Source organism: Formica exsecta, unplaced genomic scaffold (genome assembly GCF_003651465.1).
Source record: "Formica exsecta isolate Colony F162 unplaced genomic scaffold, ASM365146v1 scaffold140, whole genome shotgun sequence".
In the NCBI taxonomy this organism is placed as follows: Eukaryota; Metazoa; Arthropoda; class Insecta; order Hymenoptera; family Formicidae; genus Formica; species Formica exsecta.
In genome coordinates, this window is record NW_021848730.1 from 41,260 (window position 1) to 68,167 (window position 26,908).

The 26,908-nt window shown below is 38.6% G+C and overlaps 1 protein-coding gene across 2 annotated transcripts in view; it reads left to right on the forward strand.

The window, feature by feature from the left end:
• Window positions 1-26,908, forward strand: part of LOC115246192 (mucin-5AC-like) — an 88,311-nt gene that overhangs the window by 12,264 nt on the left and 49,139 nt on the right. For both annotated transcript variants that reach the window (XM_029824851.1, XM_029824852.1), the window contains exon 2: window positions 12,217-12,330. The gene's annotated coding sequence lies outside the window, so the exon portion shown is untranslated. The remainder of the gene's footprint in view (window positions 1-12,216; window positions 12,331-26,908) is intronic.

A 26,908-nucleotide genomic window follows, 5' to 3' on the forward strand; every position in this document is an offset into this window, starting at 1 on the left:
TTCCCGGCAATATCCAAGTTTTCGGCGATCCGCACGTGAATTTCGTGCACCGGATGATTCAAAGAAACTATTTTCTATTCTTCATCGAAAATAAATTTTGTGGATGTTATCGTATCAAGATCTGTGAAATATTCTTATTCTTTTTGTGTGATAATATTGCAAATAAATTATACCTTAAAATGTTGTGAACAATTGTAAAACGAAAAAGATGAAGTAACCGGATACTAAAAAAGGCGAATATGAAGATATAATACGAAACGTAAATGTTTCGATCTCGCGAAGACAGATGAAATATTGAGCTTTTAATCTTTGTATTGAATCACGTATTGCCGGTGCAGTTTACAATGCAGTCTAATATCGTTTAAACACGAAAACTTTTATATTAAAACACAAATTTAATTTTCGATAATTTGAAACTCGTTTATTGAGATATTATATTTTAATTTTTTTATATAAAATAACACAATAGATATCGGAATGATATTGTTGATAATTTCAGAAACCACGTCTTACACATTTATTATCTATAATTCAGAATTTGGCAATTTTAATCTAAGCGATACAATCGCGAATATCAATGTCAAATTTAATTTACTACAAATCATCTTGTACGTTAGAAATTGTTTTAGTGCTTTGGAGAATTCCCTCGTTCTTGTGTCGCGAGATGAAAACGTCCCACGACACACGGGACGGGCTTATTAAAATGCCAATCTGAGGGAGAATGCGGGGTTGCTGGCCGCTAGCCAGCTCTCGAAATAATGCCGATTTGTAGCGGGCACTGTGCGTTGAGCTAGCTCTCGAGTCGCGACTATCCAACTACAGTAGCAACCACAAAACCGACCGCAATGGAATAACGAAGCCACCACTTTGCTCGTTACTCGACCGGGCATCGCGCATTTTATAGCTTCGCGAAATGGAATCTTATGTACTACATAGATTTTCGTTAAACGCTTCAAATAATTTAAATCGTTTCAATGAGAATGCGACGAGTATAATAGAAATTTTTCGATATCTCTGATCCCAGCGAGTTATACGCAAGTTTCTTTCAATAATGGAAATTGATTAGATAGTTCTCTACAATATCGTGAGCGAAACACGAGCAGCGCTTTTTTTTTTTTCTAAATCGTGTGTTTAACGAAAAGAAACACGAAAATGTGCGATGGGGAGTATTCTTTCCTCGGCGACCACAAAAGATTCGTGAATCGCGGTCGCGTAAATTCGCGCGGCGGTTCTCGTTTCTCGTCGTCGTCGCGCTTTTATCCGCGGGAAAACGGAGCCGTCGCGACGCTCCGTGAATGCGAGGCCGGAACAGGAAAGGAGAACGCGAAATGTGGAAGGAGGATAGGAAAACAAAGGAAAACGCCGTTACTTCCTGGAGCCTGGAAAACCAGCTATGGGAATAGTGGGGAGTAGGGGAGGAGATGGGGGGCGGAATTCATACGAGAATCGAGAGTACGCGTTTTACGTTACGCGGAAATTCCGGAGTTCATTCCCGCACGAGTAAATCCCAGAACTCGATATCGGTGAATCGATGCTGGTGGACTTGAGGGAGAGAGAAAGAGAGAGCGAGAGAACGAAAGCGCTCGACGATTCGAGCACAAATGATGGAATTTACGATAATCTCTTCCGACGTGGCCGACGACCGATTATTAGCCTGCAGACTGCAGGTGGCCGTGCGTGTGTTAATATAGTTTTATCCGATGACGCGTATAAATCGCACGGATTTCCTCGTTTGTTGCGAATTTCTCGCGATCCAAGAATCATTTTATGTTCGGTCTTTTTTCCCTCGTACGATTTTTTTACGATTTATACAATGTTTGCAGTTTATACAATTTTTATAATAGAATCATATTTGAAAAAGGATACATCAAGAAGCAGAGAGTGAACCACAGTAATTTTTTAATCAAAAGTCATTAAAAATATAATAGAAGTTTAAATATTATGAAATAAACATGAAAGTCTCTGACACAATGTTTGATCTTGATAGCAATATATAGAAAAGCTTCGGTGATACCGACAAAGTCGCCTGGAAGCTGCTCCTGAAAGCCCCGGTTCGCGTTGATTTAACACGCGCCGATTTCCTGACGTCGCGTGCCACCTTGCACACGTAAGCGTTAATAATTCCCATTATTGATGTATCGCGTGATTTCGTGCTTGCGCTCGTATGCCATGCGCAGGATATAGCTTGATGGATTTACTTGCATCAGAGGGTTTTTTTTTATTGTGTTTCATGTTTCGAGATAAGAACGATATATATAACTTTTTGATTAGAAACATGTGTCTGTCGTGATAATCTTAGTTTCATCGAAGATCTTTGATAAGATGGAGAATTCAACAAGATGTAAATATATTTCACGAATATGTAACTACATATAGAATATCACAAACCAACCGTCCGTGAAGCATTTTTAAAATTTTTTAAATATATTTTTTTTTCACACGTTGCCGAAAGATAACTCTTGTAATTTACTTGCATCAGAGGGTTTTTTTTTTATTGTGTTTCATGTTTCGAGATAAGAACGATATATATAACTTTTTGATTAGAAACATGTGTCTGTCGTGATAATCTTAGTTTCATCGAAGATCTTTGATAAGATGGAGAATTCAACAAGATGTAAATATATTTCACGAATATGTAACTACATATAGAATATCACAAACCAACCGTCCGTGAAGCATTTTTAAAATTTTTTAAATATATTTTTTTTTCACACGTTGCCGAAAGATAACTCTTGTAAATAAAATTATTTTATCAGGCATTACTCGGATAACGAGAGAAGCAGAAAGTTTTTAATATTATTTTGCTTATGAACATTAATTCGGCGCATAGAGACTATTTAATAGCTCGATAAATTTGCATTCTCGCGGGGATTAATGATATCCCGTGCGTCGTGGTATGAGATTACGAAATGGCAATGACCTTGATTAGGAAATGGAGCTCGCGCGCTATCAGTAACGAACCAACGAAATTAATTTCCGGCTAATTGCGTCCGGCGTTCTCACGATAATATCTAATCAAGACCGTGGCCGTTCTTCGATAACGCGGAACGATTAAGCACGTGACATTCATGGTGCATACCGCAGTCTAACCGCGTTAATTACACTCCAGACGCGCGCTTTCCACACACAGCGATTTTAATTAGGATTCGGACGTAAATTCGAACAAATTGAATGGTCTTATAACTCGAGATATAAACGTTCTAAATTTATGTTTTGAATAATTCGAGCTGTTTGTTCGATTCGCATGCCTGATAGTTCGATTGTTCAAATATTTTAGATCTCGAAGAAAATTCAAGTTAGATCAATATTCATTGTAAATAAAAATAATCAACTTTTGTTTGTTCTCTTCCTACATTGTCTAATTTTATTTTGTTAATTCCCTTGGAATAAGCTTTGAATTATTTATACATATCTTCGGGCTCTTAAGATTTCAACGATTTAAAGTTCCAATTACTCGATTGTTCGGCTATTAAAAAGTTCCGAGCACTAATATTTATAATGTTTAATATCAATTTTTGTTAGCCACATTCCGGAGAAAACGAGACTCACGAGGTGGAAATGCGCGTGTATGTGTATATGTGCATGAGAAACCGTCTATAAACATGTAATAATAAAATATAAGAATATATATAGCGTGACGTAAATATAATATGCATGAGATCAATAAATGTTAGAATAGAAAGAGAATTAAGAGATATCGTAATCGTTATATTTCATACTGCAATGAAAGAGACAGACATCAAATCTTGCATGCGAATACTTGTATAGGAATTAAATCACATAACACACAAAAACTTAGGATCATCCACTCTTTTATTACATTTATAAGAAAGAGAACGAAATGTCGAACTTTGTTGACGAAATGTAATTATAGGACTTTGATTGGATCACTTGTTGCGTATCGCAATTCCAATTGCTCTATACAGTACCACGCCCGTTCTCACACAAAGTTCCGGACTTTAGCGTAGACTTTCCCTCGGTACAAGCGAATACAAGCCTGTAGACAAGCCTCGTGAGAGTCAATCGAGAGTCAGCCGTGCTGTCTCCTACGCTCGATGTCATATGCGTGAAGAACAGACAGACGGTGTGAAAAAGGAGGAGAGAGGGAGAGTGTATGTGTGTGTGTGTGTGTATTCTTAGGCAGCCGGCGAAATCAGCAAACAGCCGTTAGTCGGCGATGCATAAATAACCGATGACGTCAGGTCAGGTACGTGGGAGGACGGGGTTCTTCTCGGCTCGTCCGGTGACTATCGAACGCGCGTTACATCTCGCCGAAATCGCCGATCCAACAATACGAAAAGCTTTTCGAAATCAAATCTTTTATTACGACGATAATGTTAATTCTTCTTCTCGTTCGCGATGCGTGTATTTTTATGTTGGGATAAATCCACTCGTTAAGTCGAGAGATGCGTGGCGAGGTATTGATCTGCCGAGAAATAAATATAATCGCTCGTCCGGCATTTTATTATGCAACGCGAGCGTGGGACGAGCATCCCCCGTCAATGTGACGTATAATAAATTGAGCGCGCGCGCATAGCATCTCCCTCGTCCTCGCGACCTTTCGCTGGATTTATTCGCCAAATCGGGGATATTGCTTTATAATGACAGGCCGTGACGTGGACTCTGCGAGGGAGAAGGTGGAGGACGGGTAACTTCTAACGAGCTGCAGAGTACTGTGCACGATTTTTGAGAGGGAAATATTCTCCGTTAACCGTGACTTCGTTCCCCGAGGACCTGCTGTTGTTCCCCCGCCCGCTGTCCCTCCGCCTCTTCACTCCGATAACTTTTCTCCGTCGTTGAAGGAATGTCGGGACCGATCCAATCTTCCCTCTCACTACGCCGTATCGTCTTCATCTTTATTTCTGTTATTTTCCCCTTTCTGCTTTCTCCGCGATCCACCTGCATACTCGTTTAATACCTTAAATCGATCGATAAAAATTAAAAAAAAAAAAATAAAATAACGAGTGTTTTTTATTTATTTATTAATCAGTTACAATCAAATTGAAATTACAAATCAGGAATAATTTTATTTTTTTGTGTTTATCAGCAACAGAAGAGATTTAAAATTGTAGCGTTTTTTCATATCTGAATAATTTCTGATTTTAAATGATAATTAATACAATCCTATAAATTACAATATATTAAATTTTTCAGTGGAACGATTTTACATTCGTATATGTATATCTCGTAAATTTATCAACTATTTTTACACAAGTTTGTCTTGTGAAATAATAAATTAATAAAGAAGAAATCCCCCCCCCCTTCCTGTATGAATACCCGTAAAAAAAAAAATTTAATTTACGCAAAATAGATGAAAATAAGGAGAGATACGGAAAATAGATAATAAAAATATGTTTCTTACAGTTTTTTTTTTTTCTGGGAAGCAAGACCGTCTCTCGCGCAAATGTTACTATGTACGGGATTAACAGGCCGCGGTTCTTTGTAACTAGGATTACATGGCGATATTATTCGATAAGTTTGCTTAATGGACGATCAACAGAAATCTCGTTGCCTGCGGAGTTCCATCTCTAGCGCGAAACTTTTTAATTAAAAGAACAGGAACGCCGCGGGGATATCTTCCGCGCGAAGTGGAGAAGTTCGCAAGAATACTCAGATATTCAAGCCATCGTAATACACTCTCTCAGGTGAATTTATTTACGAAGTATAAAAGCGAGAAAACAACATCGCGACTCGCCGTAAACGCGGACAAACATTCGTAATTCATGCGTTTGTTGACGCTCATCGCGAAAATCGTACGTTGTTACAATTTAATTTGCTGCCTTTTAACAACATATCGCTTTCATTAAAATATTACGGTATTGTAATATAAAGCGGCAAGACTAGAATTGCAGCAGATATTATTATTTTTCATTCTTTCAACTTGTCACAGTCATAATTGTAACAAATAGTGAAGAAAAATATAGGAGTAGGTGAGAATTTTCTTTTTTTTTTTTTGATTCTGTTAACGTTGAAAATTGTTGAAGTAGTTAAGAATTTAATAAATTTTAACAGAACAAACTCCAAATAGTGAAGAAAAATATAGGAGTAGGTGAGAATTTTCTTTTTTTTTTTTTTGATTCTGTTAACGTTGAAAATTGTTGAAGTAGTTAAGAATTTAATAAATTTTAACAGAACAAACTCCGTTTGTTTCGAATATTCACGCACGGATTTGCGGATTATGGCAGATAGTATGTCAGCGTATATCGATGACAATTGAGAGCCTTCGGTCGTAACGAAAATAAATCGATATCGAATCTCACGCCTGAAATAAATGTACTCGCGGCGCTACGGCAGTAACGGGCAACTAATTTGTGTTCGAGCCGCGGAGTAATTAACGCCGGCCACCGGCCGCAGCGTTCTCTCTTGACGCCGATAAATTCGATGATGTTTTATCACTCCACTCGCGGCCGCGACAATGCGGCGTAAATTTGTAAATTTATTGTTCTAGCTTCAGTATAAATTGTTTCCCTTTCGTTCTACCAGTGCATTATTATGTTATCTTTTTAGCATGCACTGTGATAGTCTTTAAATGATATTAAAAGATGGTCTTTAAAAATGTGACTATAAAATCGAATTTTTTTTTTAAATATAATAATAATGATCGCGCGTTTATATTAGTGATTATGAAAAATGTGTAATTATTACTATAATTGTATTTAAAAGATATTTATATTTAAATAATTTCACAAAATTTTTGTTTTTCGACATAGTCTATTTTTGGAAACCATATATTATTTTATTACATAAAATCAGGATATCGTGAATCCGTGAATGAATGGGAACATAATTGAATCATTTCCCTTCAGATTGGTTCTTTTTCACATGGTGTTTTGCACCAACGACGATGGTAACGAGGTCAACGCTTATTTACACGCGTAACCTATTAAGTATTACCTAACAGCATAGGCGTGCGAGAGTCGAGAATAGAGCGGTAGATGCGAGGTCGAGTGATGTCATGTTCGATGTTCTCCAAGTTCGTGGGCAATGAGCGCGTGCGTGTGTCGAGCGCTGTGCGTGTTACGCGTTAATAACGTACGTTTCGAAAATATCACGAGGAAGTGCCGTTTAACATTTATCTTTAGATGAAGTAACCCAAAGCGCAACAACGTACGGATTCGCGATACGTATAGTTTTATTAATCTTCAAAAAACAGAATGTGGCGATCGAATCAATTTTGATCGATATTAATACCGATTGATTGAGATCACATAGATACAATATATTTATATATTAAATTGAAATATGTTGCGGAGTGATCTTTTTTAATTATTTTGTATCTCACTACCCACATATACCCACATATTTTACGTATCAGAATTTTTCTCGATCATGCATAACTTTGTTTTTATCAGATTTTAACAGATTGATATAAAGATGGAAGGTTAAAAAAAAAAATATTATTTAAATTTATCGTGTACATATAAACATCGTGTATATATATAATTTTCTGATTTCTTTTATAAAATATATGCACAAATATTTCTAACAATTGTTATACTATACATATACGATGGTGTGTAATACCTATAGTAATTCCTGCAAATTTCTTTTCTTTCTCATATTTCAAACGTATTTGATGTTGTTCGCAAACTTTCGATGACCGGGTCTCTCGAGCGAGAGTTAAAGAACATTCTGTACTCGCGGACTCCCAAGGTGAGTTTCCACTCGTGAAATCTTCTTTGCTCTCTTCGAGGAATTTATCCGTGAGTGGTCGGTGAACGTCAAAGTGTCTCTCGAGTGTTTACGATTCAGCTTGGCCGCAGAATCAAACGGAGTAATCGTAAATCCTGCAGAGTGCCTGTCCTGATTCTCTAGCGGAGCCAATTGGCGAGAACCGTCTCTTCTCGTCGTTCACGTGGTTCGTTATCGTCGAGTTGAAATTCGTGCCGTCGTGGAATCGCCGTTCTCGCTTCTCGTTGTTCATTAAAGAGCGTAATGCGACCAGCTGATTTGGACGGTCGATGTATTTTCTTTGAAATCCCTCAAAGGGACTATGTCTCCGTATTAGCAGGTGGGTCAATTAACGAGTCAGAGGGGGTCTTATTGACCGACTGTTCCCTCCAAGTTTCCAATGACAATGGTGAAACAAAATGTAACTACGAATTTCTAATTGCTATAACGGGATTGCTATGCCGGGACGTTCCACGTTGCGGATGAATGTACGCGCAAGTAGCTTAAATGATTCCGTTCTCCTAAAATGTGCTTTCTCTCACTAGTAAGAATTCCCTGCTCTTTATCGACGAGGGAACCGCTGTTGGAGACAAAAGAAATATCGTATTTCATAGATAGTTGGCTCGGGAATTCTAAATAAGGATATCTGTTCCTGATTTATTAATTAATTTAAAAATTCATGCGTTAAAATAGTTAGCCCGAGAACTTTTAACTTTATTTCATCGAACTTAATTATAATGCAGACGATTTTGATTTCCAATATTGGAACAATCATAAGTAAGACTACTAATAACTTTGCGTATAAACGGGCCAATGTTTTCGCGTTGAACTTTAGCAATTAATCGAGCGCGGCGAAAGAACGGGTTGGAAGTAGATGGCTAAAAGCAGCCGCGACCGTTTCGCCCCTCCGAACTCTGTTGGTCCACCCATTTCTCACTCCGTCGACCCTTCCCATCGACTTCCCTTTCCCTTCCAGTATTTCATCTCACTTCCTCGTTACTTTCGTTCATCTACTATGTGCGTTTTCGCACGTTAAATTACGTTCGCATCATTCCAACGAAATTCAACATGACATAAAAAAATTGCAATTGCAAAAATTAAAGATCTGAGATTAATTTTTTTAAATGATATTAATTTTTATTTGGAGAAAATGCAGAGAATAGTATCCTTTATATTCTCTCCGTACGTTATACGAGTTTGAGTGAAGACGATCGAATTCCAGTTTTTTATGCCAGTTTTCGCGACGTTTCTCTTTCAAATGAAAAGCGATTTTTAGACGCGCGGATTTAGAAAAGTCGTCCCGTCGTCGTTGGAACGGAGGTGGTTCGTCGCACTTTTCGCGGACCATATATGCGAGAACCTGAGTCAGCAACTGACTCCGAGGATATTTAAATTTATTTGAGGATAGCGTCGCGCGCAAACGCGGCATAGTCGAGAAAAATAACGGGAAAACGAATGAAACCGCGTTGTGACGCGTGAGAGGAAGATGTGTTTTTTCACTCCTTGACGAAGCATAACCGTCGTCATCTTTCTTATACGCTGGCGCATCTAATTTAATTGACTCGTCCGACATGATTCAATTTCCACGAAACGATCTGAGTCACGATCGTGGATCTCACGATGTGCTCGTACTATGTCGTTTTCCATAATACCCGGACGGAGAGACCTGTTAGTTTGCACAAACAGTATACAGAGTCAGACGATCAATATTTGGAAGCTCGATGCCAAAAGGTATTACAGGTCCCTCAATTGGTGATTACTATCTAATGGACTTGGTTTATTGACTCCTTCAGAATTACAATTGAATAATTAATAATCACGTTCCTTTCTTTCTTTTCGCATCCGGAATAATGAAAGTAACTTTTGTCAGATTTCCACAAAAGATGCGCGATAGAAGTACTAAGGTCCGAAAAAAATAATTATCAGAAAATTACTTTTCTGTTCAAAAAAACTTTATGAAATAAACATTCAGTAAAGAACGAGAAATGACTTCGGTCTAATTGCTATCTCGATTGGTTTATTAAGGCATTATGTCGTCGTAGCTCCGCGAGCAATTTACCAAACTTTAATCGACAAATTCGCGTGGAATGGAATCTGATCGATTATTATGCCGTAATGATCGGGGTTTGATGGTAGTAACGATGTTTGCAGAGAGAACGTACTTATTTGCGTCTATTACAGTTCACGGGCGATATTTCCAGTGCACGCGTGCGCGCGCGCGCGCGCGATCCGTTCTTGCAATAAGATTTATCGGGCCGTAGGCAGCGCTGTGGATGTGTATCTCGCGCGGTCTGGTTTTGGTTAATAACACAGCAGGTCGGGACGGAGGCAGATACAAATTGCGAACGTGAAGCCGACGTGGCGAGAGAGAGAGAGAGTGAGCGAGCGAACTCGCGCGAACAATGGACGTCGACGATATGCCCGAGCCGGTGCAGACGAGATTCTGTGTTGTGTGTGTGTGTCGGGCGCTCTGGAAAAATGTAAACGGAACGCGTTTGTTTGGTTTGGGGGAGTTCAAATACATGGTAACAGACTGACGCTGACAAGTTTGCAATCGATAAGCCTATAAATTCGCCGTCTTCTCGTCCGAGCGCGAGATAAATCGATGCGCTGCCGCCGTCACGTTTCAGTCTTTCCACTAATCGTCCCCCTGCTTCGTGCGAAATTATTTCCACCGCTCGCTTGGTGTCAATCGACCGAGGCTTTATTGTTTCGAAAGTGTTTTTTCGACGCGTGAAATGTCTATTTTTCAAGCTTTTCCAATCATTACACATTATCATTTTTTATTTTATTACTGAATAAAAAGAGCAAATACTTCATATATATAAAGGAAAAATGATACTTTTAATTTTAGCTGAAAAATTTAATTATCTAAGAATATTCCTTGATCGATTATTATTAGTTTACCTTGCTCGTGTTCCTTCGCGGAAGAGGCGTGGGATCTAAGGATGAATTGATGCGAGCTTAATTAAGATAATAGCCGCGCGACTCATCGTCTAATTAATACACGGAGCTCTCTTCACAAGCGTCGAATCGCTTCTTATCGTTGATAAGGATGTCGGTTGACAAAAAAAAGGACAGGCGCGGGCGCGGGATGCTTATCGCCGGGCGCGCGGCTATTAAGTCGTTTCGCGTCGGCGCGCGCGGAAGAGGAGCACATCTCCCCGCGAAGAAAAGCTGTAACGGGGATTACGAGCTCGGCGTACCGGGGGTACCGCTCTCGGCCGTCTTAATAGCTTCATTCGATCGCGAAGGGCCCGTGGGGTAATTGATGGCCCTTCATTGTGTCCCGCCGCGAGAGCAGCGTCTCGGCAGGCACGGCAATAAGGACCGATGTCCTTCTCACTCCGAGGTGGGGGATGGGAAATTACCCTTTCGTGCGTTATTAATGGTTTCGCAAGCGCCATCCTGGCAATAAGCAGCCGGCAACAAGCCGAATTCCCGGCACGTACACACGTCCCGGCTTTAGCTGTATATTATGTTTCTTCGCCACGCGCCGCACGCTGCGCGAGACTCGGCAACGCCTTCGACAAACGCTCGTATAACAATTAAATGCGACGCCGTCTCGACAACGTTTCTGGCAGCGGCGCCTGAGAACATTGTTTTATCCTCCCGCTTCCGAATCTTGATACTGCCGTCTTCATAAATAAGGGGCCATTTGATTTTAATTTTTTACCTTTCAAATGCCTTACATTAGGCATGAAACGTATTTTTTTACATAAGTAGAATTATTTTTTTTTATCGTAAAACTGGGTTATAAATATTGTGATACTAGGTAAGGAAACTGGCAAATAAGAGCCGAGGTATGGTTATTAGTGCGCAAACTTTTCCTTGTTTAATATTATTATAAATAACGAAAATATTCTAAATAATATTCTAAATATTCTAAATAATTATAAATATTTCATTTAAATGCAATATGTAGCGATTATTTGCAATAGAAGCGAGAGAATTAAGATGCGTGTACGTCTCTTGTGACAAAGAAATATTCTGTGCGTTCATCCGTGTGTTCTCTCGTAAAGATCGACGCGATTTTCGCTCATAACAGGTATTATCACGGTTTTCTACATCGATCATTCGTCTTTCCCAACAGACGTTGTGCCTCGTCGTTACCCTTTTGGAAGCAGACAAAGATAAAGCGCCTCGACACATAAATAATTTATCACGGAAGCGGTTTCACGAGACGTGACGCAACGCGGCGACGTTGACGATGCGCGTTGCATGAAATATGAAATCCAATATAAACTTTCGAGCGATGTAAACCTTGAGCATCGCCATCTGTCCGCTATTCGCATCGCGTCTACAACGATTTCCCGCGCCAAATATAGCGCAATCCTTTGACCCTCTAAACCATTTTCCACTCTCTCCTTTACAACATTAAATAGTCGATTAAAATTCATTAATCGGAACTCCGGAAATCTCGAGTGAGGTACTTTAATCTTGTTTAGGGAGACAAATACATTATATTTGGCGCACGATTGAATAAATTACGAGGCATATCGCAACTTGACGAGCGTAAAACTCATTTCGCTGTTTTTCTTTCAGAATGCAGAGACAAAGTCGGCGTAGCTCGGAGGTGGAGGTTGCGCTTATGCGCCCTGTAAGCACAGCTGGCTAATAGCCTCGGAGCCCGTCCCCGACACCCTGCAGCCACACCAGGTAAGGATCTCGTGTACTTGTACACAGTAGGCTCTAAAGCCCGCCGTTTGCCTCTCGTGTTTTATTGCGCAAAATCAAGATTCTCGCCGCCGTATTCTCGCGAGCGTGAAAACGCCCGTGCTGCGCACGCCTTATTTGCACGCAAAGCTACAATTAACTGTTAATTTTTTCGTCTGAAAGGAATTAAGAAACGTTCCTCGAAGTGAAGTGACCATGACGAAAAGATTATTGGCGTTGGATGTTCGTTATAATATATGAAATATATATTTGCCATTAATCTCTCGCGTTTGTAAGACACTTAGATCGTAAAATTGATCGTTAAATCGATGATTCATACTTCAACTTCTGGATTTATCGGAGAATATTTTAAGAACTGTCCAGAGACTATTCTCTTAAAAAATATTTCTTTTTATTAGATCTTGGGGCATTTTTCTTATCTGTGCAATGTATCGGATCACCTATCTAGATCCGATACAATTTCTTAATTTTTTTCAAGATTATTAACTTGAATAAGAAGTAACATAATTATTGTCTCTTGCTGTATTATCATAAAAGAAATTGCAAAAGTGCCGTTATCACACAATAATAGAGAAAGAATACAAATAGATTCTCTTTCTTTCGTTTATATTAGAATATCGTTTATATATATAGTTAACAATGAATATATCTTCCTCTGGGAGCTTTTATAATTTCATTGTACTCTGCGTCATTTGTGGATGTGCAATGAAAAGAAAAAAAAACGCTTTCTAGTTACCGAATTAATCATCCAAAATATTAAAAAATTGAAGCACTATGAAAATAGTTTTCTTTAATACTAGATATCTCCGTTTTTAACATTGCGAGATTCGACTTATCAGATTATTTATCATCTACGCGCGTATTAAAAATTACTCTCTTCTTGGGGAATATTATTTTAAAAGCAACTTTCTGTTTACTTTTATTTTCAATTTTCTGTATGAAATATACAAATTTCGTGTTTAAAAGCGCGCAATGTTTACGATATATTCGCTATTTTAATTTGAAGCGACTCGTGCTTGCGATGCTTACAATTGCATTATACGTGTACACAGGTATATCGTGCGAGAGAAACCGCGAATCGCGAAGTGATAATAAAAAATAAATAAGGGAAGGAGAAAAAAGGGGAAACACGAACGGAGGGAAATGGGGTATTCTTTCGGCGAGCGCAACCAACAACCACGTATATCGCGAAACTATGCGGGCGCGCGCGTAGATCGCGCACGTAAATTGCATAATGCAAATCAGCGTCGTTCCGGCCGAAAGCTCCGCGGGGGAAAAAGGATCCATCAAAATTCATGGTCGCTCGCTATATATGCCGGTGGATAAAACGGAGCTTTCTCTCGCGTAAGCGCAACGACCGTTTCTTGCAACTACATTTTTCGGCGAGCTGCAACCTGAATCGCCGCGTCGGGAATTGTCGGCGTTGAATGGTGGACGGAGACGCAACTCTGTGTATTTTCTCCGGGGAACGGGCGACAAAGTTTTATCCGCCGTCGTCGTGTCGACGTATACACGCGTCCAGAGACGTCATTTTTCTCGATGCGCATTCTCCGCTTTCCTCCTCCGCGCATTTTTTTCCTCCGTTTCGTGGGGAAGAGCAGCAGGCGAGATGCATTTATTCATGTTTCATCGTTTCTTCTTCATCGCATCTCGAGGCGCGTCACGATAACCAGAAATGCTTCGCTTCTACCTCATTCGCTCGTGAACGAGTATTTATATTCTCGGATACGTTAAATAAATATCACGTTCCGCGCTTATCCGCGAATAGATGGATCGATCCATGAATTCGCACCACATGCGCTCCGAAATCATGAGAGTCATAATCCGCTGCAATTCGTAAGTTAGAGTAATTTATCTGGCGTAATTTATTTCATTTTTATAACACGGTCGGTAATCTTGTATGCCAGTTGCTCGGCAAATTATGTATCTTATTTAGGACACATAAACAGGCTTTTATTTTTGTATATCGCATATAAAGGACGGTGTGTAAATGTGTATTCTTCGACTAATAACGATTCGCTATCGATAAGCCGTTTAATTGAAATTTCCTCGATTCGGAGGATTAAATTCCTTCCTGGAATTAAATTAAATTTTCGAAAATTGGCTCGTTCGCGAGAGATTCGCCAGACGAGTGAGTCTTCTGCATTTCGTTGAAATTTCTCTGCGAACACTTGTCGTCATTGCTTCGCAAGTTTACCACTATTAGACAATTATCCTTGGCGCCGGATAAGATTTCGCCCGATACTTCCGGAATTCTACCAATAAAAGACATTGTGCGCGACGGGTGGTACCTTCTTCAGTTTTCTCGATGCGATCGACCGCGCGAAATTGCTCGGGAAAACTCCGGTAATAAGTCGTCGGGACTGCAGATCGACGGATTCTTTTCTATTGCGCCCACGTCTCGAACGGACGCACGTGTTCGAATGTTGGATAAATCTTTCTCCGGAAATCAAAGCACATTTAGGATAAGAGCGAGAGATGTCTTCGGCGATAATACGCTCTATCGCCGATAATATTTCGCGATTATCATACCAATTAATATTATGTATATAGATAACAGTACAAATATTTTGTGAAATTTTTTTCTATTATCGATTATGTCCGAAGCTATACGTGCGTCGAATTTTATAAAACTAATCGTATACTGCCGTTTTCGATCATCGTGCGCGAACGGGGGGGAACGTATCCAATTTCGCCAGAAATCCCTGATAAACACGTTCTCCGTGCGTGTGAGTTGGCAGTATCGAGTATCGAGCGACCTTAGAATTTCGCGTAGAAGCCGCGTTTCGAGCACGAGGAAGACCGATGCGACCAAACGAATGAAGGAGACAATAGAGTCGGAGCTGTGTAAACGATTCTACTTTACATGAATATTCAATATCGAGAGCCGTGATTTCGCAAGCCGCCTACTCTTTATCGAAACTTTCTCGTCGCTCGACACCGTCATTGATAACCGTTCGTGAAAGGAATTTTTTTTCTCACACTTTTATCGAGAAAACCGATATGTTTATATCTCTCTCTTCCCCGCTTTCTTATTTATTTTCTTTTATTTATTATTCTTGTTGTTTGTTTTATTATCAAGTACATATTAATTCCAAGCGTAAAATTAATAATCTTTTCTTTTATTTCTCCATTGTTAAGAAAATTGCGTTATATGCATCATATATTACGATGAAAGAATTATTTTTTTGTTATTCTATTATATCGAAAATATTAATATATTTATTATTTATTTATGTATTATTTACTTTTAGAGTTTGTTGTCTGTTTCATCGCGAAATATATTAATTCCGACATAAAATATTGAAAATTTGTCTCTTCTTTTATTATAATAAAATTTCTTTATGTATATAATTAATCGACTCGCTAACAAATTGCCACACGACAGGATTTCAAAAGTTGCACAGGCCTAACTAGATCGTGAATTGCGATCTGTTGAGTTGTTACAGTTTGTAACGCTTAATTATATACGATCTTTTCTCTATTTCTTTTTCCATATCTCTTTATCTCAATTTTTCAAAAAGTACCGTTTTTTTTATGTCTGTGGATGTATGCCGATTAAAAATTTGCCCCACTAAATCAAGCGATGATAAAATGCCGTGTCAGAATCGCTCTTTTAAATTGCTTTCTACGTACTCGCGTAATGCATTTACTTGCTGAACATGGTGGCACAGCTAAAATTTACGAGCTCTTACGTAAAACTCTATTTTTCGATTCCTCGTTTATATATGTACAAACAAAATTCTTCAAAATTAAATATGCACGTCGAAGTAAGCGAATTCGCAATTAACGTAATTAAGTTGACGATATTGTTCTATTATATACATGTATTTGTAATAATAACGATAATGGAATATGTGAAAAGATTCTGACAAATAAATTTGTTTTTCCGATATAGTTTTGCCTCAGATACGTCTCAGACAAGGACGGAAAGAGTTTGGAGATTTGTTACATTTTTCAGGCCTCCGAAAAAACCTCGCTCTCTCTCTCTCTCTCTCTCTCTCTCTCGTTATGAGATTGTCTCTCTGTAGATTACGCAAAACTCGCGACGGAATAATTCTCCGGAATTTTCAATTGTGTCCATACGCAGGGTGGGAGGGGAACGGCGGAAGGACATGTCAGTTGCAGCGATCGTCGGAGCTTTTGGTGCGCACGCTTGCGGAGATTGTGCAATGGAAATTCGGTCCTGGTGTCGATGGCCTGCAGCGCGCCAGCTAAACCGGAGTTTATCTACACGCACGTTCGCGCTCGCGCCCGCTGGCCGTATTAGCAACAATCGACGATAAACCGCACCGATAAACGCGCCCGATGTGCGGCGTGTGATCGACACGGCGAAACGAAACGCACTCTCGATGAAACGCAATATGAGATGAGAGAGTTTTTTTCTGTCCCTCAAACCCTTTTTATAGCGCACGCGTGATTACCTTCTATGCTTTGACGAACGAAATGCGCGTTTCTAACAATAAGAGGATTGTTCAATCCTTTTCTTCATAGAAGATTAGTTTCATGAACATTAATTGAAGTTAATTTCCCTCCCCCTCTCAGATAAATGCAAGCTATTTTTTCATTCTTTGCTAGAAAGATAAAGTTAAAAAAAGAGCAATAGAGAAATTTCAGTCTTTTCAGATAATTTTAGAAATGTTTACGAATGCACGATTCAATCTTGTAAGAATATATTATTATATTTGCAATGAAGAATTAATTACTGGTCGGTCGGCAATAATACGGTAACGAATCGATAAGCGGGACCGATAACTCTCGGCGCGGACACAGGTGGTTCACATCGTTGCTAGACGCGGCCGCGGACTGGATGTTGTATCGATGATGCATTTGCACGAATACGGGTCGAATCGTACGTGTTCGTGGACGGGCCGTAATTATTTGCGTCACCAGAACCGTAAATCACCATCACTCGCCGGCGACGTGTGATCGGATTAAAAGCGCTAAATTCGCGGGCGGGGTCCGGTCATGAATTTTTTCTCTCGCCTCGCTATGAAAATCTATTTCGTCTGCCCGAAACTCGTGATGGAAGATGATGCATTCGCATACGACAACGTATTGCGTTATTTATCGTACAAATTCGGACAAAGTGGAGATATACGCGAGAGTTGTCGTCGCAAAATGTGACTAAATAATGATTGTGATTTATTCGGGACGTTTATTATCATTTCGCGTTGAATTGATAATTCTGTATTTACTAAACAGGTACAATAACAATCTACATATCTTGCATTAATTAGTAAATCTAATTGTACTATCAAATGTACAAATGTATGAGGTATTTTCGCGTTGTATATATTTTTCGAAATAGATACTAGAAGAGATGAGATTTTTCTTTTGTCTTTAATTTTATTATATATATATATATATATATATATATAAGAGGGAGGATAAGTACGGGCTTAGAAACCTTTTATTGACGCGTCGTAAATTCAGATAATCAGAGAACAACGGAAAGAGTTCCGCTTGTTTCACTCGGACGATGTGCCGAGAGGGAAAGGATTTACTCGTACATTTTACGTCTAAAAAAAAAATAAAATAAAAAAAGGCATTTATTTACGAGCGCCAATTGTGACGAAACGATCTGATGGCCCGTAAATCCATCCGCCGAGTAATAACGAGCCGACTACGTCTGCAGACGATCTGGCTCTCGTTCCCGTATTCCCCGCTCGCTCGCTTTCTTCTCGACTCGCGCCCATCGTTGGATGGGGTACACTACCGGGACGTATAATCGATTCTCGTCGTTTTCATTCGGCTTCGTGACAACGTCCACGTTGCAATCGACGTATTATCTCGACACTTTTGCCCCGCAATTGCTCGTTTCGCGCATATAAACGGAGAGAATTTTTCTTCAATTTCTTTCTGCTCGCGTGACTGAATAAAATGACTTTTTAAAAGGAACGATGTGTCGAGATCGAGAATTGAAAACAAAATTTTATTCTTTCTAGGGAAGAAACTAATTTAGTAATTTATAAAATTAGACGGTGTGTCGTGCAACGTGTTTTTACTCGTTCCTATAAATGAATGCGCACCGATAATTTATATAAATATTTATACATATCCTACATATATGTTCTGTGTGAAAAGAAAGAGTTTTTATTTACTACTTACGCCTTGCATTTCTGCAGCGAAAAATTTACATTTAAATTGTTTATGAGTCACTTATTTTTTATATGCGTGAGTCGTAACTCATTTTTCATCCTTTCTTCAAGGAAGGAGTTCGAATAAGTTTTCTCGTGGTAAACTCTATCGACACGCTCCAGCCTTTTGCGCAGGTACACGCACCGAGAGCGGTGAAACTAGTAATTATATAAGCAGCCGGTATTCGAATTTTGACGTTACGCACGAGAAAACGCACGAGACACGCGCGAAGCCACGGCTATCAGAGGAGAGGAATAACCGGCGAGCGACCGTATGTATAAATTCAAATCACTCGTTGCACCATAAAGCGGCGCGTGAATATTCATCGACCCTCGGTCTAGATTACCACTCCCCTCGTCTCTCCGGACATGTGTTCGCGACTACACCGAGTACACGAGACGGAAAGACGAATCGGCAGGGGAGAAAACGGGACTTTGGTTAAGGTTCATTTATACTGAAACATTTCGACCAATTTTAAGCGTTTCGAAAATTAAAAAATTTTTCAAAAGTCACTTTTTGCTAGGATTGTCGTACGACATGAAATGTGAAAATACGCTTTTCTTTCACATTATACATGCTTCAATTTTCTTAAACGTTACAAGATATTTTAAAATTTCCAATAGATTTTTTTCACTTTCCGCGAATCCTCGATAACTTGTGAGTGTAACTTGCTTGTATTGTGCAGTATGACATTCTTCCTTTGTTTATTTGCATAAGTTGCATATTATCAGTAAGCAAAAGATGTTTATGAGGCGAATCGCTTCTCGTGTTACTTTTCTGCCGGTAAATATTTATTAGCAATCGACCCGAGAAGATTTGTCATTATTATCCTTGGGATTAAATGGCGCTTTTGCTAATCTGCTGGATCTTTGATATCTTTGAATGTATAATACAACGATGTTTGGCGTTATAATTGGATTCCATGAAAAGGAGTATTTTGATTTTTAACATTTAATAAGGAAGAAAGTTCAGAAATTTATACATCATTACGCTATGATTTTAATGTCTGAATTAGTTATGAAAACAGTTTGTGTAATATAAAATTTACATTTAGGAAGCTATATATTAAAATATGAGAAAAATAAATATTAAATATATAAAAATTAATATCCGGCGAGGATATATGAAAAATTAAAAACTTGATTTTTTTATTTTTACTTTTTAATACTATTTAATTTAATCAAAATAAGAATAAAAATGGGTTTCTTATTGTAAGAAACATGAAACGCGCATTAGAAGATTTTTTATTTACACATATTTCGTATTTCTGAAAATTGCCTCGAAAATCAAATTTCTTTGAAAATTATTGATATGAAAATGCGCATTTTGTACGCAACGATATTAAATAAAAAAGTGAATAACATAAATAACCAGAATATCTTTGCAATGCGTGCACCAAAGTTCTTCGTGACTAGAAGAAAGAGATGTAACTGCGCGTCTCTCTCACACTAATGCGGGAACACGATGTTTCCGACTGGCTGGTTCGCGCAGGTTAAGCCAGAATGCGGTGAATTGGTCTTAACACGACCACGTATCGTCATACTGTACCGTGGCGGAGTGCCGTTCTTGCAAAGAAACCGGTTTTGCCGAACGGCGAGTCCGTATTCGCGAACGTTTGCGTTTACGATAAGCGCGTCTCTAGTCGACGAACGTGCGCGAACGCTGTTATCATTGTCGCTATTAATTTGCGGTAGATTAATGGTCGGCGAATACGCGACACTTAAACGACCATTGGAGCGATCGTCGATTACTTGATCGATAATAATCATTTTGTTTAGATCTTTTATCATCGGCTAATGCGCTCATTTCATAGCAGTTAACAATTTAGAATAAATTATTAGAATAAATGATAGAATTCATTAATTATTAATAGAATAATAATATTAACATAAATCATACTGAATGTGTTATGTTCTTATAAGACATGACATACACATTATATTTAATTATTGATTACATATATAATATAAAAATTATACACGTGAAACGCGGAAACTTATTGCTGTGAAAAAAGGATATCTTTCGAGTTAACAAGATATGGGATTCAATTTTTGATGGAATAAATAGTTGAAGAAATAATATAAGTGGCATCTTTTACGATGCAGCATAGCGACCAATTTAATTTCATCGGACTTAAGTGCCCATCTCTTGCGTCAGGTTCGCGTTCGTCGGAAGACAGCGCGAATCTGGAATTTGGAAAAAAAAAATCCGCAACGCGCGGGTGATTTACTCAGTGGCGAGGGAAAATGATCGCTGCAATAAATCTGAACGAATCTCGAGACCGGATCTGTAAGCGAGCGTATGCAAATAAGATTCTCAGCGACTTCTCTTGAGCGCGTTAAAAATCTTCGGGCACTTTTCTTCGTCCACTTCGAAACGTGAATCTTTGAAATTGAGTCGACACACGAGAGTCCTTTTGCAAACTGCAAAGTCTTCGACCTTTCCTTCGATCTTCCCGCTTCACTCCGCTGTAACGATGCCGAAGACTTCGTTGCACTTTGCCGCGCATCGGGAAACCATTTTACGTGAGCGAGAATAACGAATCTCGAAAGAGAAACGAGACGACGTCGACGAAGAAAAATTGATAAGAAATGCGATATCGTTAATGGCAGTGTACTATTAATCGTTTTCCAGACGTATTGGAAAACCAATTGGGGCAGAACGGACGGGAAGCGAAGAAACGTAAAGTTTTTAACGACGTCGAGAGAGATCGCATCCCTCGGAATGTTTCAAACGCAATCGCTCTTTTCGCGAACGATCAAATACTCCAAGTTTTACGAATGCACTTGAACAAATAGATAGATCCGCGGAGAAGAGCTTACTCTAGAATAACGGGCAATACCTTATTAATTTTAATTATTAATTTTAATACTTTATCGTTGTTGTACTTGACATGTCGAAAGTCCGCTAAAACGCGAGAGGAGAATTTCCTTTTGCAGTTGCCGAGCAACAATAATTCAACAATCTACCAAGAATGCAGTAGCAAGGGAATGAATGGGATCGAAACGTCGATAAATATTTCATCGGATCGCTTCCTCCTTTCGCAACGACTTGAAGTCTTAGGAGTTTCGAGACGATATACACGGACAATAATCGAAATCAATTTGCAGCTCTCGTGATATTAATTTCCATTAAAGTCGATCTTGGGACGCGCGGGTCGGTTAACAAAGCGCTCCCGAGGATTGATTGGAAAATTTGAGCACAAACTCCGAGAAAGCATGCAATACACTTCGACGTCTTGTTTTCCCACGCGATTCGCGAAAGCGACGCGAGAGAGGCAGAGGGATTTTACAGCCAGCGTTCTTGAAGCGTACGCGTGGAGAGAAACTTTTCGAAACTGTCCGTGAGTTTATCGAAACTCTCTCTCTCTCTCCCTCTCTTTTTCTACGTTTCCGTTTTTAATGAATACTCCGCGAGCGAAATGTTCCGATACAGCGCTTTGTTTCGAGATCCAGCGACGAAACGAATGTTTCGTTTTAATTATCTCGAACCACTTTAATGTTTTATGGGACACGGCGACATTTGCCGAATTATTAACCGACAGAAGTGCTGTCACGCTGTGCTTGCGAATGATTACTGTTTCTCGGTTGAAATTAAAATAAAAATAATTTCTGACTTCAAATTAAAATCAATTTTAAATGCAAGATATGTACATATTGAGAGAAGTCATATTCAAGGAGGATTATTATCATTAAAAAAAGAGATGAAAAATGTTTTAATGTTATTGTTCCTAAAACATCGAGTTTATCGAGTTAACTAACTGACGCCGAGAAACACTCAGGAATCTATTCTCCAACGTTAACGATAACCACACATAATAGCGAGCGTGGAAATAAACTTCATTACTTTATAATCATGGGCACCGATTGCCGATTGACCTTACAAGAGTTAACGCGATTCAATCGCTATGGATGGAAACGGCGAACGGTTCGTTATCTTGATCAGCCGATCAATCGAAGGGTCGACCAGCGATTAGATCGCAGCCGGGAGATCGTCGAGGCGTATAAACGATCTTCTCCCATTTGTTCCGATGCTCGTCGGCGGAATTATTGGGATTCTATGCTACCGGAGCGCAAGTTCGTGTAAGTAACTACGTAAGGAAGATCAAGAATCCTCACGCTCACTATACATGTAGTACGGTAGTTCAATTAGTACCCCCTCTTTCGGCGGCTTAGTCCTATCCGGTTTGGTCTAACTTGACTTGGCTTTGTTAATGACGCGACTCTCTCCTTCAGTCCGCGAGATTTAAATAATACAGTTATTTTATACCGCTTTTTCTTACATTCGCTAATTTGTTTTTTATTTATCATTGTGGAATTTCTTGAATCTACCACCGTATCGTGGCAAATTGTTTTTTTGAAACAATTTTTCTGCATTTTAATATCGCAAGCAAATCCTTTAAAGAATGTTGAAACGTTTATATTTATATTTAATTGTATTCCCCGAAATTATAAAATAAATGGCGAGGCAGTAGAAACTAAGGGGGGTGATATTATATATAATTTTTTCTATTGTTTTTTTCTTATGAAATAAAATTTCTATGTATTATCTAGCCTTGTATTGCTTTAGCGTTGTTTGAAAACTAGTCTTTTGTTTCTACTTCATTTAGTCATCAGCTCCGTGACATCTTACGAACTTTATAAATGGATAACAAATTTCCTTGGTTTCATCCCTTTTTTCTTGTTTTTCATCTTTGACCTCTGTTCGTTTTTTATTTCGCCCTTCTACTAAGCTTGCGCCTTTTTAAGTATTTAAAATTTCATTTTCGCTTCGACAATCGACCGCCGACCAGCTTCTTTTCGAATATAAGAGATTCATGCCGCGCGATGTAATTTATCATGTTTCTTATCAAATTTCATAATCCTATTTGTTTGTGAAAATAACTTGTGAAATTAACCGGCATTAAGAACGGCTCAAAACGAGCTCACGCGTTTATTTTCTGTTAAAAAAGTTATTATAAGATACTTTATTTAAAAATTGAAAAAAAATGATACATTATCCGTTTACAGTATTTTTGAAGATTTTATAAAAGTAGTTTTATTCTCGTTAAAATTAGTTGAGTAGAACATGGCCAAAGGTTAATCGGTGATGTAAAACATAAAATAAGAGACGCGTATCTTTTTTATTGCTTAAGAAAAATTCTGCTTGTGTTACGATGAGAAAACTTTTAATTGACTCTTAAAAAATATTCTGATTGCGCCGGAAATCTTAGGATTTTTATTAAGCATGTGTGGATAAGAATAGGCAAACTTGATATATCTTATTGATATGTAATTAGAGAGACAAAGTTAGAAAAGATACAATTTTATATATATATAGAAGAGCAAAGTCCCACAATTCCTTATTAGTCTTAACGGCGGGGCGACCGCGAGGCGATTGCCAACGGAGTTTCTGCGGGATTTAATTATACACAAGCATAAGTGAGGCGATCGTGGGCTAACGATGTTTACGAGCTTTCACCAAAGTTCCGAAGCACGGTGACGAGGACTCCGCCGCGGCCTGATTTAAGGCTTTATGCGATAGCTTTGATTTAATCCGCTTCCGCGCACGTGAATTCGAATCCAGCTGCTTGACAACGATTTTAATCCTACCATATCCTGATTTGCCTGTTTTCAATCGAAATTAGATTTTCTGATTAATCGAACATGTGTAATTTTTTAATAATTTTTGTTGTTAATTGATCTTGCGCATATTTATACTAACAAATAAAATATTTATTAAGATAGCCATTTCTTACTAAATCGATTCTTAATAAAATCGTTTTGTAAAATTCGTGTTTGAAGGAATATGCATGTGCGTGCGCGCGTATATATGCGTGTGTGAATATTAAAGAAAGATTTTGCGTTCAATGGCTGAATGCTGTGCACGTTCAACCACTATTTCGTTTCAACGAAATGAGAAATTGCCGGGATACGTTGGAGCCCGGTGTGCGCTTCCAGGGTTAATACTAATATTACATCCTAAAGCAGATTTCTGAAGCGTCGTCTCCTCGGCAGTAGCGATCTTCTTTCATCGAGAAGTGGTAATTAAAGGGAGAAGAAACGGTCGACGCGGGACAAGCGGGTGTTTAATATTTAAACACCGCACGACGCTGCTCCTAAATATTTATATCACCTTTTTCTGCTTCCCCATACCCTCGCATCCTTGCGTTCTCATGGTTGTTTATAGTTCGGTAACGAAATTGCCAGCTTGAAACCTCCTTTCTTTGTCTTCAGCTCTACTGTCTCTCTTTTTCTCTGGCTCCCTTCTCGCGGATCTGTTTATTTTCGCGAGTCTCGAGGACCTTCTCCTTTTCCTCGACTTCGTTCGTGGAATGTAGCGTGCTTTCATTTTGTTACCCTGTTATGTTCTTCTTTCAACATCCCCAAACGATCTGAATTTTACGCAGTATTACACAATTGTTTTATAATTACAATTTCCGTTTTTCGTATCTCCAGCAAATTTAAAAGAAGGTTTGTGTGAAATTGTGACATAGTGAAGTTTCAAAGTTATTTTTAGAGTTGAATCATTTATTTCTGTGATATAAAAATATATAGAAAAACATAAATAATGATTATTCTCAATTTTGGTTGAGAAACAAGTTTCGAATGTGTTACTTGTTAACCAAAAACAAGTCGAGCAACATATCGCTACATCTTGTCTGAAATAACTGTTCTCAAAGCAGGAAATAGTCGATATAATTTAATTCTTATTTTGCATAACGTAAGATATCTCGTAAACACGCTCTTGGACGAAAGATTAATTCTCAATTGCCTATAAATTATTTGCCTTCATTATTTTTTTATCGCGATTCTTAATATACAGTTGACATTAAATTGGAATTAATCTACATTTAGATTGCCGTTGAATTTACAGCTGTTTGTCGGCGTTCGGTGTTTAGTAATTGCGATGATTATCCGCGATTAATTATATCCCTCTTGTAATCGCGTGATGCTTTTATTATTCCTAATATGCTGATTAATGTTACCGACTTTACTTGTCGGTGACTTGCATAAACGACACCGCCTCGTCCGGCTTCTGCGCAATTAATTCCGCTATAGTTTCTCGTGCCTCGCCCTCTCCACTTCCTCCTCTTCGCATGTCTTAATCAATGCGCGCGGGAAAATTGCTTCTTATTTCGCGAGCGTGTTAATAACGCGCGAGTGGCGCGAGTCGCGTGCAAGTTAATGATTAGTGGCCGCATGCGGGTTCACGATCGTCGCCCTAGCGATCATGATTATCGACGTATCCGCGCATTAACTTTGCAGCTTTCATGAACCGTGGCCGACACGCTCTCTTAACTAATCGGTCCGCAACCATCGCGGGATATAAGGCCTGGAAAATAATTTCACGGATACAGCTGCGCGCGCGAGACCGAAAATGTACCGTGAAACGAGCACAGACGGACAGGTCGTAATCTAAATAAGAATCTCGTTCGCGGAAACTTGTAAAGTATCTCCTCCCGTCTTAAGACTCTACATCTCGTTTAAATTAAGAGCGATTACATTGTGTACCGGCTTCTAACCGGACACCCGGTATCATTTCCTCGAGAATTTTCAGTTACAGTGATAACGAGCAGTCTCCGGGAACATTACACTCCACATGTAGCGTTCTGTCGCCATTGTTTTTGATATTCACATGCAAGAGTTAATTTGCCGATACTGTTCTCGCGACAATGGCCATATTACGTGGATTATGTTTACAGTTTATATTAGATTATATAATATAAAGGCGCATATAATAAAACGAGTGTGGGACGCGGTATATTATACAAAATTAGGGCATCTCTTCGTAAAGCTTTAATCCTTAATTCTACAATATTCCTTTTATTTCGCGTCTTCATATGTTGTGTTAATTTGACATCAGCATTTTGTTTAACATAATTTAGATTTTGCGTCTCACATACGTCGAATTGTTTTAAACGCAGACTAATAAAAAAATGCAATAAAATTATGCAAACAAATATTTGAAAACTCAATGTATAGACTAAAAATGTTTTTTGCAGAATACATATAAATTATATTATATATTATACATTGATAGCAATACAGTGCTACTTTTATTGCTTAAACTGATAATCATAGAACACATGCTAAGTAAAAATATGATATATTCTTTACATCACATTTTATATAAAACAATTTCAAAATTGGAATTGATGAAAGGTAATTTTTTTTTTATAGTACTTGAAATTCCGACAGAAAATTAATTTTTTAACATGTCTTTTTGCATGACGTGTTAATCTTTTTTGGAGCAATCTAAAAAGTTTCACATTAGTGTTTTCGTTCTTATACGATACCGGTATAGCGAACGGCGTCGAGAATTGATACGTATGTGTGTAACAACGCTTTAGTCTGTTATAATTTAATCAGGTACCTTTAATTAGGTAATAGAAATTTCAGATAATCCGCGTACCATAGAGAGAGAGAGAGGGAGAGAT